General features: G+C 49.0%; 1 pseudogene; it reads left to right on the top strand.

Moving 5' to 3' along the window:
• The first annotated feature begins 3842 nt into the window (after nt 1-3842).
• Nucleotides 3843-4535, top strand: LOC103741916 (annotated as a pseudogene).
• Nucleotides 4536-4938: the final 403 nt, after the last annotated feature.

The following is a 4938-nucleotide window of genomic DNA, read 5'->3' as shown; positions in this document are numbered from 1 at the left end:
GGGGCCGGCTGCGGCGGCTGCGGCTCCTCCCGGGGTGTGATGGTAACTAGGCCGGCGGCGGCGGTGGGGCTGCTCAGGGCTCTCTGGGGTCCGCTCTCCGCTCCCGCTACCGATCGAACTAGCTAGAATGGCGGGACGGGCGGGATAAGCCCCGTGAGCGGCCCGCCCCCGCCGTGGCTCATTGGCCAGCGGCGCCGTCCATCCCTCCACCTGACCTCAGGGCCAGCCTGGGACTGGCCCAGCCCTTCTCACTCCTCCAGTCGGATTGGCCCGCTAGGCGGCTAATTCGGCCGACCTACAACCGTTCCTGCCTCCGCCGCCATAGAGACCGGAACTAGAATTAGAGTAGTCACCACGCGAACCATAGAGTGCCCAGAGGGAACGTGACTTTCACGAGGCTGCAGCCTGGGCGGTGGGCCCTGCGTCCACCGGGCACGTGGGGCAGCGTGGCCAGGCTTGACCCCGAGCCTGGGAGCGTGCGACCCGGCAGCCCTTCTGGACCTCTCTCCGCGCCTCCCTTGCGCGGTCCTGCGAGGCCTCCACCTGGCAAGCGGTCTGTTCTGTAATGGCCGTGCACTCGCCACACTGCCAGGGTCTCGAACTGGCAATCGTGTGCGCCCCAAGAGCTGACGCTTTGGGCGGTTCAGTCACCTTGGAGGGTGCACGCAGGCGCCCGGACCGCCACGAGTCAACGTTTTAGGGCGTTGGTGTTCCCGGTTAGGGACCTGCCTTCAGATCCTAATTTGCAGGCATGTAGTGTATCTAAAGTATCCACATGATTTCGAGTTAGCCACAAAGGCGATTTCAATTCGCGTTTATTGGACAGGATAGACATTTTTGCTCTTGCAGTTTTTTCTTGTAGTCCATGTAGTCAAGGATTCTATCCACGTTTTACACCTGGTAAGATAGAGGCTGCCCTGGATGTTTCTGAAGTCCGCCTACCTTCATTCATTCATTCATTCCTGTCTACTATTGATTAGGGATTGAAGAAGTTTGTGAGCCAGTTTCTAACGTCCAACACTTCATCGTCGAAAAAGGACAGCGTTTTGGAAGTGAATGGAAGCCAGAAAAGTGGAGTGCCGACATTACTGGCAAATGGAGGTTTATGGAAAAGATTAGAAGAGAGAGAACCTCAAGGGAAATGCAAACCAAGGAGTTCATGAAGTGTAGAAGGAAATAGTGGGTTGTAAAGGAAGGCAGGGTTAACCAGAAGGAGGTCTGTTCTGTAATGGCCCTGTACTCGCCAGACTGCCAAGAGCTGACTGCCACTAGTCAACGTATTAGGGTGGGGGTGTTCCGGTTGGGGACTGCCTTCCGATCCTAATTAGCAGGCATATAATGTATCTGACCTCCCCACCCCCAGTAAATAGATGTAAGAGAGAACTAAGAAAGCTAGTGCATGCAGCAGCCCCCTCAGCTCCTTGTAGGCCTACCCACTCTCTTACCAGAAGACCTTCTTCAGTCAATCCTGTAAAATATGGTCGTCAAGCCAGTCTCCTCCTTTGCTACTTGAAAAATATCTGTGCCGGGCGTGGTGGCCCGCGCCTTTAATCCCAGCACTTTCGAGGCAGAGGCAGGCGGATCTCTTGAGTTTGAGGCCAGCCTATTCTACATAGTGAGTTCCAGGACAGCTGGGGCTACAGGGAGACCCTGTCTCAAAAAGATAAAAAAAAAAAAAAAAAAAAAAAAAAAAAAAGAAAGAAAAAAAACTGTTAGCTGGGCGTGGTGGTTGGTGCTGACCATTTATTCCAGGCTGAGGCAGGCGAATCTGGGTGATGGAGGCCTGCCTGGTCTACATAGCAAGTTCCAGACCAGCTGGGGCTACAGGGAGACCCTGTCTGAGATAAAAACAAAACAAATACTCGTTTTAACTTTACTTGGTAGTATGTGTGGGGAGTGTACATATTTGTTTTAAATTTTCTTGGGGGTGGGGGGGAGTGGACACATGCCACAATTCATGCACATTGGGAGTTAGAGGACAACTTGTGATAGCCAGTTCTCTCCTTCCACATGTGGGTCACTGGAATGTAACTCGAGTCATCCAGGTTGGCCTTGGTGGCCAAGACAGTTACCCCATCTCACCCAGCCCCGCCAAATTTACTTATGGATGCTGAAATAGAACTGTAACCTTTACATGTCACAAGACAGCTGTCTTTAGATTGTTTCAGCTACTACATTTCATCTATCTACATTTAAGACTGTTTTTCTTTTATTTGCAATAGTGTCTCACTATGTAGCCCTGGCTGGCCTCAGACTCACAGAGATCCACCTGCCTCTGCCTTCTAAATTATGGGGTTAAAGGCATGCGCCACCATACCTGACTAAAAATATTCTTAACTTTGAGCTATAAAAAATAGATCTCACCTGTTGGCTATCATTTCCTGACTCCTGGCTTAAAGCACTTTGTGGCCTCCTAAACAGTCTCTATTTCAATTTTTTTTTTTTTTGTGTCTCTTTGAGACGGTCTCCTTGGAGCCCCAGCTGTCCTGGAACTCACTAGGTAGACCAAGCTGTCCTTGAACTCACAGAGATCTGCCTGCCTCTGCCTCCCAAGTGCTGGGATTAAAGGCATGCACCCCCACACCTGGAGTCTCTCTAGTTTAAATTTCCCCCAGTCATTGTTTTTTAGAAAACATCTGACTATAAATAATATTGTCTTACTACCTCAGGCTAATCCCAATTCTTAAATGTTGTTTGTGCGACTGTATGACTTAACTCTCCACCCTCACATCTGTGTCTAGCAGGGACTTTTTTTACCCTTTGCTTTCTTTGGACTATCACACACTACATAAACCTTCCCTGCCATTCCTTTTCCAACATCCCTCTACTTTTTTTTTTTTAATGTGTATGAATGCTTTGCCTGTGTGTGTGTAAGTGCACCCATGTTGAACAATGCCTGAAGAGGCCAGAGAGGGTGTCTGATTCCCTAGAGCTGGAGTTAGGGAAGGTTGTTAACTGTCATGTGGGTGCAACCAGTGAGCCATCTCTCCAGCAACACACCCCTCCCCCCAAATTTCAGGCTGTTTTGAACTCAAGATCCTGTCTCTCTCCTGAGCATTATGGTTACTAGCTTGATGACCTTCCCTTGAGCAACTACCCTAGTGCCTAACACATAATATTTTGGAATTCTTTTTTGTTTGTTTTGAAACTGGATCTCACCTACCCTCCAGCTCACAGAGATCTGCCTGCCTCTGCCTCTGGGAATAAAGGCATGCATGTGCCACCAAGCCCAGCTGTGTAGTTTTTGTTTTTGGGTTTTTTGTTTTTGTTTTTGGTCTTTTTGAGACAGGGTCTCCCTGTAGCCCCAGCTGGCCTGGAACTCACTATGTAGACCAGGCTGGCCTTGAACTTACAGAGATCCGCTGCCTCTGCCTGGGATTAAAGGCATGTGCTACCACGCCCGGGTCCAGCTGTGTAAAGTTTTAACACATGCTTATTTTGTTTGGGTTTTGTGGTGCCAGAGATTGACTTATTTAATAGTATGCTTACTGACAGAGTTTGGAAAATGAATGGAAGAAGGTTCTGGCAGCAGCAAGGTCATCTGGGCAGTAATCCAGGTGAAAAAGCTTGGGGCAGCATGTACAGAGAAGTAGGTGGGTTCCAAAGTTGCTATTCATCTGTCCTTCTGCAACAGACACTTCTGACAACACCCAGGACTTTAAAAAGCATGCCCTGTAGGCTTGAGATTTTCCCCAAAGTTACAAAGACACTTAGAAAATGGCAGCTATGGTGCCAGGCATGATGGTGCATGCTTACATAGTGAGTTCCAGACCAGCATGGACAGCACTGTTTAAGAATAAGTGAAAGCTGCTGCTTCCTCTGGAAACACCAAATGGCAGATGATGTCATTTGGATGGCCCATAGGACCCAGGGACCCAGGCTTGGGAGGCCACTGCTTCCATGGAGGATTTGGTAGCGATCTCTGAGGCCAAGGTCGGGGCTATGGCCAAGACTGTGGTTGGGGCCGTGGGGCTCATGGAGGCAAAGCTGAAGACAAGGAGTAGATTCCAGTCACCAAGCTGGGCCACCTGGTCAAGGACATGAAGAGCAAGTCCCTGGAGGAGATCTACCTTTTCTCCCTGCCCATTAAGGAATCTGAGATTACTGACTTTTTCCCTAGAGCATCTCTTAAGGATGAGGTTTTAAAGATCATGCCAGTACAGAAGCAGACCCAGGCTGGCCAGCAGACCAGGTTCAAGGCTTTTGTTTCCATTGGGGACTACAATAGTCACATTGGTCTGAGTGTTAAGTGCTCCAAGGAGGCAGCCACTGCAATTTGAGGGGCCATCATCTTGACCAAGCTTTCCATTGTCCCTGTGCAGAGAGGGTACTGGGGAAACAAGACTGGCAAACCCCACAGCGTCCCATGCAAGGTGACAGGCCACTGTGGCTCTGTGCTGGTGCGCCTCAGCCCTGTCCCCAGAGGCACTGGCCTTGTCTCTTCTTCCTATCAGGAATTCACTGACCATCTTGTGAAAACCCACACCAGAGTCTCTATGCAGAGAACCCAGGCTCCAGATGTGGCTACTACCTAGGGCTTTTATATGAGAAAAGTAAGTCTGTTTAAAAAAAAAAAAGGCAGAACTCCTCGATCCAGCCACACACATGTAAGTCTCCAAGCCATTTGAGAGGGAACTCTCACTGATTCTATTCACTCCAACAGCTATCAAAGTACGTGAAAACAAATCCTGAGTTCACTCTCAAGCCCAGCCTTGGCGGGCAAAAGAAAAATGAGGAGGAACCCAATAGATGGATGCTTTTGGAAGCCCTTGTCAAGAAATTCTAATGGACTTTGATTTGGACATTTGAAATTTTCCCTGTTCTGACTTTTTCTGGTTCCCTGTCTAGAAATTTTTTTTTAAACTTAAAAAAAATTTTATTTATATTTTATGTGTATGTGTGTATTGCCTGCATGTAGGTAAGTGCACCCGTGTCGTG

This window comes from Nannospalax galili, unplaced genomic scaffold, assembly GCF_000622305.1.
Source record: "Nannospalax galili isolate Female #2095 unplaced genomic scaffold, S.galili_v1.0 scaffold1480, whole genome shotgun sequence".
Taxonomy (NCBI): domain Eukaryota; kingdom Metazoa; phylum Chordata; class Mammalia; order Rodentia; family Spalacidae; genus Nannospalax; species Nannospalax galili.
Note: the sequence above shows the minus strand (reverse complement) of the source record. Positions and strands in the feature narration are given on the sequence as shown.